Source organism: Antechinus flavipes, chromosome 1 (assembly GCF_016432865.1).
Source record: "Antechinus flavipes isolate AdamAnt ecotype Samford, QLD, Australia chromosome 1, AdamAnt_v2, whole genome shotgun sequence".
NCBI lineage: Eukaryota > Metazoa > Chordata > Mammalia > Dasyuromorphia > Dasyuridae > Antechinus > Antechinus flavipes.
This window is the reverse complement of record NC_067398.1, coordinates 503,714,990-503,728,090: the sequence shown is the minus strand read 5'-3', so window position 1 is coordinate 503,728,090 and position 13,101 is coordinate 503,714,990. Positions and strand designations below refer to the sequence as shown.

Sequence of the window (13,101 nt, the reverse complement as noted above, 5' to 3'; positions counted from 1 at the left end):
AAAAAAAGAAAATTAAGTCATTAAATTATACTTACTGCTAGAAAAACTCACAAATTATTATAGTTTTGAGAAGATGAATTTTAGGGTTGTCAGTTTTTTTTTTTTTTTTGCCAGAAACTTAAAGTTTAATTTCTTTAGACCATTGCTGTTGTTTTTTATTAAAGTTCCTACAGAAAATGAAATACTACTAAAGAATGAAAAAACATAGTGACTCATGTGTTTTTCCCCTGTATCCTACTTATGTGGATGATTTTAGGGCTCATTCATCAAAAAAGTAGTGAAGATTCAGCTTTTTATTATCCTGTTAATATGCCATTATATTGTCTCTAAAAAGAAATCCTAGAAGTTTATTTCTAGTTGTGTTTCTGACACTTAAAAGAAATTCATATACATATGTGAAATAGAAATTGACTCGTCCAGAAATTCTAGAACTTGATTTAATCCTGGCATTAGGGGGGGAAATACAACAACTTTATAGATTATCTATTACAACTTCTTTAGGGAGATAAAACCTTTGTATGATAGCATTAGGGGAGCTTGGATAGTCATTTCCCTGAGGTCAAATCTGGCTTCAGATACTAGCTTTGTGACCTTGGGCCAGTCACTTAATCCTAGTTGCCTCAGTTTCCTTATCTGTAAAATGTGCTGGAGAAGGAAATGGCAAACCATTCCAGTATCTCTGCCAAAAAATCCCCCAAAGAGTTGAACATAAATAAAAAACAATAATAAAATTATAACCTTACTGTTGAGGAGTTTGTTTAGCTTACTATTTTTGGAAGATAATTTAATTTATTATTCCTATTTAATTTATATAATCCATTATTGATTGCATTCTCATATACATATGGGTAGCTAAGTGGTGGGCCTGGAGTCAAGAAGACTCATTTCCTTGAGTTCAAATCTGGTCTTAGACACTTAATATCTGTGTGACTCAGGATGAAACACATAACTCTATTTGCCACAGCTTCCTCAGAGAAAGAAATAGCAAACCATTCTAGTCTCTTTGCCAAGAAAAACTCCAGATAGTATCATAAAGAATGGGACATGATTGAAAAAATGACCACCTTCACCAATAATATATTCATATAATACTGGAATAGATTTATATTTTGTAAATATGATTGTTTTTAATTTTAGAGACATATAACTTTAAAAAATCTATTTTATTGATTATATGTTAATAATGTTTTAGATTTGTATTTTGAGAATATTAAATTTTTCCTGAATGAAATCAAATGTTGCTTTCCATATGAATCTCTGTATATGTATCAGATTTTTAACATTGTAGATAATATGTGATTTACTAATTAGAAATTAAAAAAAATTTTTGAAATCCATGCTGTTGTTAATAACAAATATCTGAACTTTTTTTGTGTGTTCATGATCCACTCTGGGTCCACAGACATAAAACTACTTAATCTTCACAATGGAATGTTCTTTCTGGAGCAATACTGATGTCTATAGGACAGAATTTAGTCAATTTCCCTCCAACTTTGCTGAGAAAGACCTCCTGTTTTAGTAGTGGTCTTCACTTATAACCAGCCTCTCTAAATGATCTACTCCTTCCTTCTTTGAAAACTTTTCTAAGCTTCCGTTTCCCCAAAGAATCTGCTGACTGTTGTTTTTTGAAACATACTATATGAAGAAACCAAGCATTTCTGATTATTACAGGAATATTGGAAACTTCTTTACTCTGTCATTAGGTATCAGTGAAATTTCAAAGAGTAATTGTAGATTGGCTTATTGTAATACTATATGTTATTTAATTTTGTAAATTATTTACTACTTGACATGAAAAATGCATCATTGTGTTTTGCACTTAAAAATAAAATCGACTGTTTCTTTGCTTTTGTAAAAAAAAGACCTGTGCAAAAATGAGGTAGTTTTTCAGCATATATAAATTTGGTTTTAGTGAGAGGAAATAACAAAAATTGTCTGTTTTCAGTTCATTAGGTGGAATCACAACTAAATTTCTATTCCTTAAAATAAATTGAAACTAGCCTCCTCTTCTACTAAGAAAGGGGTTTTGTTATTTTTTTCTGTATTAGGGGGCTAACTATAACTTAATTGAGGCCCCAATAACATTTAATTCACATCTTACCCTCTTTCTTATAATAGGGATAGGGGCTAGATTTGGGAATTCAGTGAAGAAACTCTTGAATGAGAAAATGGACTCAACACTGCAGGTTAGCATGTTTACTGCGATTTCTAAACAGAGAATTGTCTAGAGCAATTAAAGGTAAAGGGGATTTATGTAGAGGAAAGTAGTTATTAAATGATAGAGGCAGAGCTTGAATCTAGACCTTCTTGGTTTGAAGAACCTTTTTTTACTATTACTTCTTATGGGACATGTCACAACTTCTCATCATAGCGAATAAAATTGCATGCAACAAGATTTTTCTTGGATTACAAAAATGATAATATACTCCTTCTAGTCAGAATAGTTTCATTTTGTATTAATTCTGTGGAGATTATTTTTTAGATTTCTTTTAATTGAACTTCCTATGAAATCTGATCTCTTTTGCTGATAAATCTGAGAGGGTTCAGCATTTTATACAGATGAATGACTGTCTAGTTTTTAGATATCCCAAATCTTTTTTAGACAAATGTAATGTTTAGCTTCCCTTCCTCATGATGTATATTTGAGATTTATTTTTTAGACCCAAGTGTAAGAATTTGTATTTATCTGCCTTTCTAGACTGTTTTTATTTTTGCATACCAACTCTATCATCTATAATAGTAATAATAATAGCATTTATATAGTGCAAAGTACTTTACAAATATTATTTCATCCCAGCAACAATCCTAGGAGGGAGATACTATTATTATTTACAGTTTGCAGATGAAGAAATAGAGATTGAGAGAGTTTGAATAAGCTCTGTGACAGTTGGCAAGTTATTATATAACAAGTGAATGAGGTCAAATTTGAAATTACATTTCCTTCCCCTCCTCACTCTACAACATCCTCTAGCTGTCTTTGCTATGCTAGCTTCCTCCTAGTTTTGTGCTAATTTGATAAGCATGCCATTTATTTCTTGGTCCATGTTGGTGGCAAAAAATGTTAACTAGTATAAGATCAAGGACAGAATTCTGAGCTGCTTTATTGGAGAAATCCTTCCAAGTTGATCATTGACCCCTGAGTAACTATTCATTGAATGTGCAATTCCAGCCTCTTTCAAATTTTTGTCTCACACACACACACAAAATAATGATATGTTTTAGTCAAATACTTTGCTTAAATATGTATGTATAAAATTTTTTTGATCTTATTGGCCTAGCAATTCTGTTTTTTGTTGTTGTTGTTTGTTTGTTTGTTTTTTAAGGGAAATAAGACTAGTCTAACTTGATTTTATTGAAATCATGCTGATCTTTGTGAACATAATTGCTTTTCTACATATTCAATAATTGCCCCTCTAGTAATTTTTAATAGAACATAGTACAATAGTGATTTTGGCAGAAGCAGAAATCAAACTGACTGAATGGTAATGGTTTATATATGGTCCTCTGTACTTTGTCTTTTCTACTCCAATGGACATTTCCCTTGGTGGAGAAAGCAAAAACAAAAGAAGGATTTAGCTGCCCTGTCTTCTCTTCCTCTTCTCATTCACCCTGACCATTGCAATGCTGCTATCCATTTTTAAATGCACTTTTCCTCAGTCTAACTAAAAAAAAAAAAATCTTGTTGCCATTAGCATTCTTTGCCATGCTTCAGCTCATTCTCAGCTTCAGTGCTTCTGACACTATTTTTACAGCATGGTGCCCCATCTTTGTGTAGATCTTCTGTTGCCTGCCCTTGCTTCAATCTTCTATCTTGATTTTAAAATTGGCTTCATTGATGAGTTCCTTGTGTATTCACATTGTTCTCTTTAGAGAATTTATCTGCCCTAACCAACCTTCAGCCCCATTGTTTCTTTGTGTTTTTCCACTGTCGTTCCTGAGAGATTCCCATGTTGCATCTTTTCTTTGATTTTATCTCCTGTGAATTTCTTGATGTTTTTCTCGGTGTTTTTCTTCTTATATATAGTAGTATCTAGCTTAACATATATAACTTGACACTTTTCCCCACTACATCCTTTTATATATTGATGAGCTCTCTCTGGCATACTCTGCTTTATTTTAGCAATGAGAATGGAAATTAGACTCTAATAAGAACAGGTCTTTAAATCTGAAATTTCTAAAATTGTTTGTTGATCAGTGTAAGAGTCTGTGAATAATTTCTACATGATTTACCATCTCTTCCAACTTTTCTGTTTCTCTATTGTAATCTTTACCTTTTTGTCCTTGGACTAATATTCTTCCAGTCTTTCTGTCTCCTTTACTCTTTTCATTTCTTTTAACTGATCTATTCTTCTTTTTCTATATTGCCAATTACTATTTTCTTCTGCCTCCAAAAATGTTTTTATTTTCACCTATATTCTTCCTCTAATTTTTTTCCTCTTATCTTTCACTTTATAGATTCCAAGAGAATATAGTTGATTGAAAAAGCAAAGGAAATAGACTTGGAGCATGGCATGCTTATCTCAATTTTATAAATGTCATTCTCCTATTTCCTCTCTGCCAGTTTTCCTCTTGCCTCTGATCTCACCGATTTCTTCACCAGTCTCAAACTATCTGGAAAAAATAAGATATAAAGACAGAAGGGCTGAAAGGAAGGGACAAACATATTTTTTGATATCTTTTGCCTTGCATTAAAGAACTTGATTCTTTTAACAAATAAAAAACTGCCTTAGTATTTATCATTTTTTTCTCTCTAAAACCCACCCTTCTTTCTGATTTCTCTTTTCCTGTTGAAGGTATTATCATGTTCCTAATTAAAATTACAACCATAAAGTTACTTTCAATTCTTTGTTCTTGCTTATCAAATTCAATTCTTATTAATTCTTCTACAAAATATTCTTCTCTTCTATCTCTGCTACAGTCACAACATAACCACCCTAGGCATCATCATCTCTTGTTTGAATTATTTTATAGTCTTCTAATTGATCTGTGGACTATCCCCATTTTCCAATTCATCTTTCATATAGCTTCCAGATTTATATGTCTAAAACCAGAACTACTCATGTCACTCTCCTACTCAGGAAGTTCCATTGACTTCCATTTGCTTCCAGAATAAAATAAAAATTCCAGTTTGAACTTTAAAGCTTTTAAATTTTCCCAAATGATTTCATACTTATCTTTTTCATGGACTTTACCATCCAGGCAAATTTATTTAGTTTCTGTTCTTTATTTACAGCTTTTCATCTCCTTTTCCCCATGCCTTTACACGAGGCATCCTGCCTTCCTAGAAGGCTTTCCATTCTTACCTCTGATTTTAAGTGTCTAGCTTTTTTTTTTAAACAAATGCTATCTCATTCTTATGGTTTTTTCTGATTTTCTCCAATTGCACTCTCCTCATTTACTTTGTATTTATTCTGAATATATTTTATTAACTTTTTTTGTATGTGTATATTACTGCGTGGGGAAAATCAGTCTCTAGAGGGCAGGGGCTATTCTGTCTTTTTTTTTTATTGCCAGCATCTACCACAGTGCCAACCAATGTGGTACTTAACAAATGCTTTTGAATGAATTACAAGGATTTGAAAAAATTTATCCAAACATCAGATTTTAAAATTAATGGTTCTTGTAAATTTAGTCATTGAAAGAATTTTGGAAAATGCTAATGGTCATCTACATATGCCTTCACCTATACCTATACTCCCTTCACCTATTCCTACACTCCCTAGCCTTTGGGTCACCTGCCATACTACTGTTATGCATTCTATTTTGTAGGTGAGGAAACTTATTCAGCACTTTCTAGCCAGTCTATCTCTTCCTTCTGTTTTCTTACATCATAATGGGAGCAACTTAAATCTTCCCTTGTGACACTTTAGGACCCTTGGGTCTTGAGAACTTATGGCTAAGATTCCCTGTCTTTAGTGAGAAGCACCAATATATCTCAATGCTTTCCCAGTTGTTTACATATATTAATATTATTTTATCTATTGTATCAAAAGATACATATTCTGAATAATCTATAAGTATCATTACGGAATAAGATTACATACCCTTGAGTACAATGATTTATGCCACTTTTCTATCTTTCATAGTGTTAAGAGCACAATAATTGTCTAATAAACATTTTTTGGTTGATTATTTATATATGGCTGTTTTACTTTCACATTAAAATGCAAGTTTATAACTAAAACTATATCATATAACTCCCATAATCATAGATAGGTAACCTTTCTATCTATGAACATTCAATAATTAATTGATAATATTGACATGATATAAAGCCCAAGGTAAATAGATACTTTTTTTTCTTGGAGACATAATTAGCCATAACAATTCCAGTGAAGTTATTAGAGCTTTTTGTCAAAGGGGATTTGGCATTGTCATTTACATTGAACTTATTCAGATTCAAAAGTCTTTAATCAGTCTCTTTCTCTCTCTCTCTCTCTCTCTTTCTCTCTCTCTCTCTCTCTCTCCCTCCCTCTCTCCCTCTCTCTCCCCATTCCATCCTTGCAAATGACCAAATACCACTACTGCTTTCTCTTTTAAATCTAACCCCTGGGGTTTTTAAAGGAAAGGAATGTTTCTAGAAGCAAGAATGGTGTACCTATGCTTCATCATTGATAGATATTAGCGCATCCATTGATGTTTTAAAAAAATCACAAAAGACTCAAAGGCCCACATAACATTGATGGAATTTTATGAGTCTCATTTCTCCCATAAAGTTAGTTATGTGGGAAATCGGTGAAATAAATCAATGTTGTTTTTTTTTTCTCTTTTCATTCATTTTATTTCTACTTTCCTTGGAAAGAAGACAATATAAATAAAATCCATTTATGCCAATATTGAAAAGTTACATTGCTTATTTTGTAATTTTCTTATAGCATCTTTAGAGTATTTTCTGTCAGCTGTAGGAAAGTTTGATTTTAAACATAGAAACTGTTTTAGTAAAGCAATTACTTATTGGGAGATTGAGATGACCTTTTTTAAAGTGGGAACCATGAAGGTTGATTTTTTTTTTTTCAGCTTTCACAATCTATGTCTGTAAGTGAGTAAAGGCTCAAATACATACTGATGACTATCTTTTAGTTAAATTGGGCTGAGAATTCTGCCGTGGTTCCACTTACACTTGCAAATGCTACTTTTGGAACCTTCATTCTTTACTTCTTTATTCTCAGTCTATAGAAAGATAAGAATAATTTCCTCTGAATTTCAAGTCCTTACCTAGTGAGAGTATTATTTAAATGCTCACTGTCTTGCTGTCACCAATTCTAGTTCATTGTTGGGGACAATTGAGTTCCTTCAGAGAACTCTTGGTTTCTGAATGGATAAAACCTTACTTCTCTTTAATAAAAATCAAGACAGAAGGAGTGAGAAGTAAGAGGGAGGGAAAATAATTAAAATTAGGCAGAGAAAATTAAAACTGTCAATTTGCAAAGAATTAAGGAAATTCTGCAGTTAACTCTGTATCAGTCTGAATAGAGCAGTATAAAGTATTCTCACCTCTGACCCATCTCTAATTTTTGTACATAATTTTGATTGCTCTTGTAGTTAAATTTTAAAAGAATGCATCAATTGAATATTCCCTCACTTATAAGTTTTATATATATATATACATATATATATATATATATATATATACTACTGTGTTAACATTTAAAATATCAAACAGATAAAAACAAGTTTTAAAAAGATGAGATGAAGATAAATGGTATCTGTCCCTAGAGCTAATTTAGAGCCAGTGGAGTTTTGAATGTTGGGGAGTGTGACATAATAAGACTTTGACCTTCAAGAATATTACTTTGGAAACTAATGGGAGACCTTTTCCTTTTCTTTGGATCTTTTTGGTATACAGATATATTTATAGTATTGTTGGGTTAAAGAGTATGCACAGTTTTTCCTTTTGGCATAATTCCAATTTTCTCAGAATGGTTGGATTATTTCAAGATTCCATTAATGGTGCATTAACACCTCAATTTTTCCATATCACCTCCATATGTCATTTCCCCCCTCTTCTGTCATATAAGCCAATGAGGTGGATATCTCAGAATTGTTTTAATTTGCATTTCTCTAACCAATAGTGATTTAGAAAATTTTATAGGACTACAGATAGCCTACAGATAACTTTAATTTCTTCTTCCTAAACTGCCTGTTCATATCCTTTGCTATTTATCAATTGAAGTTCTAGCTATCCTCTTTTGACATCACCTTGGGATTTTCAATTTATCAACTCAATCCACCTTTCCTGTTCTCACATTAATAGCTTGTGCCCATTTGACTATTTGATCCTGAGGGAAATGGTCTCAATGTGGGTAGGCTGGCTTCTGGGGTTACTTTAATTTCTGAGATTGTATCATTAGGATCTTCTTTGCCTGGGATATTTAACTTTTACAGTATATAGGATATTGGATTTAAAGTAATCTTACAGGCAGTGAATAGTATGTTTCTTTATAGTTTTTTCTTAATGCAGCTTTTAGATATGTATAATAAAATATATATTTCAAAAAGACTGAGTCTTTTCCCTGCTATCCAAGCCCACATATAATCCAGTCACCCCAATTTCATCTATACTAAAGATATTTACAAAGTTAAACATGCCTGGGAATAAGATCAACTTCTACTCCACAGTGCACTTAAAAAACCATACACCAATGACTTTTGGTTATCTGCTGTTTGGAATCACATATAACACCGCTCTTACCTTAGCTCAAAAAATTGAGAGTTGGTTTTAGCATAAAGTGAGAATGTAAATACTAATGAGTTACTTAGGTAAGGAGTCACCATAGTTAGTAGTAATCAGGGAAGATTTCCTGAAGGATGGAGAGCTTGCATACTGTTTTGAAGGAAGTAAATAGTATAATGGAGGAAAGCTATTTTGCTTATTGGAAGAGACAAGGAAGACATGTCAAGTGAAAGAATTAATTCAATGTGCAGATGCAAGAAGTAAAGCAAATGAACATAGCATGTTGAATCATTCAGATTGATTCTTTATTGCTTATAATAAAAGAAAGATTGCATGAGCATAATTTAGTTAAAGGGTCCTAAAAGCCAAGTCAAATAAGAGGAGTTAAGCAATTTTGGTCATTTAAGGAACTAATATGATAAAAATTGTAAGAGGAAATGATTGAGAGCTCAGTTTTGAATTGATTCTTATGTTGGCAGAATCTTCAAGTGAAGAGGGCCTGTAGACAACTGGAAATATTGAACTTCAGAGGTCAAGATTGGGCAAATTACTTTAAAAGATATTTACCTTATATGTGATAGTTATCATCATATGAATGAACAATCTCCTTCAAAGGAGTGGAGTATAAAGGGAGAAAAGGAAGTTAGAATTGAGACTTAGAAAATACCCTTAATTAACCATTCAAAAGGAAGAAGAAAAACTAATGATGAAAAGTGATAAGGATGAAAAAATTATTAAAAAATAATGAATGAAAGGAGAGAGAAAGGAGGACCATAATTTTGTAATGTTGTGGAAGCCTAATTCAGAATAATGACCGAACCATTTAAAAAGAACTTTAAAAAATGGAACTTTTCATCTTTGAAGATACAAGTTAGCATTAAAATACATATACGTGTATACATGTGTGTATGTATATATATGTGTGTGTATATATATAATATATGTATATAATATATATATATTATAATTGGGTGAATTAATATTACTTTATTATAAGCACAATAAATTACTCTTACTTTTCCTGACTTCTATCATTGGAGATTTAATTCCAGTAGTATTTGCTAAACCCTAAAGGTTTGCATTTTGGGACAATCAGTACATCAAAGCCATCATTTTTTTCTTATCAAAACAGTTCCGTAGGAAACCATATTTACTGTGTTAAATAATGAATATACTGTTAAAAACATCAATAATTTAGATAGAATGAAAGTATTGTTTATAGATGTCTGATTACAGCAAGTATTTGGGAGACTGCTTTTTGAAAGATTTGATCATCAAGTGTTGGGCCATATTTAATTATAGATTTTCATTCAAATTATGTGTAGCAGGCAGTATAACTTTGGGCAGTAGCTGTGAAATTATTCTGAAGGCAGATCAAATAAAAAATGAAATATTAAGGGAAGAATTACACTAGCATTGGAGAAATCTTTTGGCATTGAGATTAAATTGCTAGAGAAATTCTTATAAAAAGTTCTTAGTTCTTGACTTCTTGGTTTTGGGTTTTATTTTTAGAACTAATTTACAAAGAGTATTAAAATCAGAAGAATTTTACATTAATAAAGAAATTTGTATTATGGCACTTTATATTTGAAAAATAATTACATGTTGAATTAAAAAAAAAAAAAAAAAACTGACCAGATCCTGAAAATAGGTGACAAGCTCCTCATTTATTTATAGATGTTAAAAATCACAAGAAATCTTTTTATGATCCTGTTTCCAAAACATTTTATATCAGAAATTAGAAGACACTAAATAAAACACACATACACTCACATACACTCACATGCACACACGCACAAACACACACAGGGTGATGATTTCTCTAGGGCATTCTTCTCCTCTTCTATACCTGCTGAAACAGATCCTCTCCTTGATGTGGTCCAGCTTGTTAGAAGGAACGAACCCTAAGGAGATCTTTGTAATAGCTAGCTTTCCTATTTTTGGCCAGCCCCTCCTCCTCACCTCCCCTTTTTAAAAAAATGTAATTAGCAGATTATTACTAATGCCTGATATAGGCAGCACCTGGATTTTGCTATTGTCTGTGTCATTCAAGGACTAGAAGCACTTCAATCTAATATTCAATTTATATTTCTTATTTATTGATTCAATAAAGCCTAGGAATTGTTTATATCTGGTTTACATATCTGGTTGTCATCCAGAAGCATTCTCATCTGATAAAAGTATCAGGTACAGAGCATCATGGTAATTGATATGGGGGTAATTGTACATCCCCTCCCCAGTTCTTTATAGCACAGTGTCTAGCTCATAGCAGGCACATAACTGGCATTTGAATTGAATCAAAATGAATTTACTGAATACATTTTTGTTTTCTGCAAAGAAGTTTATAAGATTTTTGAAGACTAGAGAAAAATATAAAGTTCTCAGGGGATATATTTTACATAAATAACTTTAAGAATGTTTATCTTACATTTAAAGCAGTAGATTTATTGTGTAATATTGGTTAAAGATGTAAAAAAAATGCACAAATTTGGTTGAGATTAAGTGCATGGGCCAAAAATTCCAAAGTGCCAGAGTATTCATTTCTATTTAAGAGATAAAAACTTTTTTCTGCCACAAAATGCACTCAGGTCTTACTCCCAACTATAAATTTGGTAAGGAACAAAACTTTATACAGAGAATGAAATATTAAAGCAGGATTTATTATATTTCTGTGATCATTGTCCTTTGTGAGCTTTAACTTCGTACCTTTTATGGCTAAACATATGGCTAAACGTGGCTAAACACGTTTAGTTAGTTGGACATATTTATCTAGAAAAAGCAGGTTGTGTAGCAAGGCTATATTGACTTTAATGGTCCTATGTGTTAAAAAATACTGTGTCTGAGAAATGGGTATTCGCATTAATCATATCATGGAACTTTTGGTGTATGCAAGTAAATATGGTACTAGCTCACGTCACTAGCTCAGAATAAATTATATAAAATTATTCCCTCAATATGGGGGAGGAGGCAGAGTTATTTTGCATAAGATGTGAGGATTTTAATCAGAACTGTGTGTTACTGGCAAAAGAGCTAATTGAATGCAAACTTGAATTTCATTGAAAAGGGATAGCAGTAGATAGAAATAAGGCTGCAGCTAAGTGATACAGTGGATAGAGTATGGGGTCTGAAATCAGGAAGTTTATTCTTTGTGAGTTCAAATCTGCATACTTACCAGCTGTGTGACCCTGGGAAAAAAATCACTTAATACTGTTTGCCTAAGTTTCCTTATCTGTAAAAATGAAGTGCAGAAGGAAATAGTAAACCACGCTAGTATTTTTGCCAAGAAAACTCTAAATGAGATCATGAATAGTTAAACATGTCTGAAAAAATGATAGAACAAGGAAATTAAAATTATTTAAAATGTTTAAAATAAAAAAAAATTATTTTTCTGATGTCGTCTAGTCAGAACACATCTGGAAGAGCAAATATACGTCTGGGTGCCATATTACAGGAAAGATATGTAAAATAGGCCAGTCTAGAAAAGGGCCATTATGATAGTGAGAGACTTTTATTCCATGTTCTGTGAGGTCAGGAGAAGGAAATGGGAACATTTTACTTAAAAAAGAGAAGACTTAAGAAAACATGATTGCTGCTATCAAGTATTTAAAAGGAAATTCACCTGAAAGATGAATTAGATTTGTTATGTGGGTGTTTGATCTTAAAAAGACAAATTTGTTTGATATAAGAAAGGATTTTTTTTGGTATATTTAGATCAATTCTAAAGTAGAATGAACCACCTAGAAAAGTAGATTTCCCTCTCATTGGAGGTCTTCATGCATAGTCTGGATACCTACTTGTTGGGAATATCATAATGGAGATTCCTTTTGGGGATAAACTAGACTATAATTATATATAATTATTTCAATTCTGAAATCCATTCATTGGTCTATAGCTTAATTCACTGCTTTATCTATTTTTGTCATATGTTATAAACTTTTTGTATCATGGTTTCGTTTGACAATCTGGTACAGCCCATGGATTTTTTCTTTAAACAATATTTTAAAATTCATTAAATAAAATATACAAGATTTCAAAATAAACTATTTATGTGGAAATATAATTATCAAAATAATTTCTAAAAGTTAAGGACCCAGGTTAGCTATCCCTGTCTTATGGCATAGAAGATACTTTGGAATAGAAGCAATAGTTTTGTGGGTGGCTAGATGGTACAATAGAGTACCTGTCTGGGGTCAGAAAGACCCATTTTCCGGAGTTTAAATCCAGCCTCACACACTAGTTTTGTGGCATTAGGCACATCACTTATCCCTGTCTGCCTCAGTTCATCATCTGCAAAATGAGCTGGAGAAGGAAATGACAAATTAGTATCTCTACCAAGAAAACTCCAAATGGGGAGACAGACATAAGTTAAAGAATTTAACAACTATAACTATGTATCATTCCCATTGGAGGTATGAAGAAGGCAAATG

At 31.9% G+C, this 13,101-nt stretch overlaps 1 protein-coding gene across 5 annotated transcripts in view; it reads left to right on the top strand.

The window, feature by feature from the left end:
- Positions 1 to 13,101, top strand: part of EPB41L3 (erythrocyte membrane protein band 4.1 like 3) — a 175,629-nt gene that overhangs the window by 52,786 nt on the left and 109,742 nt on the right. The window lies entirely within an intron of this gene.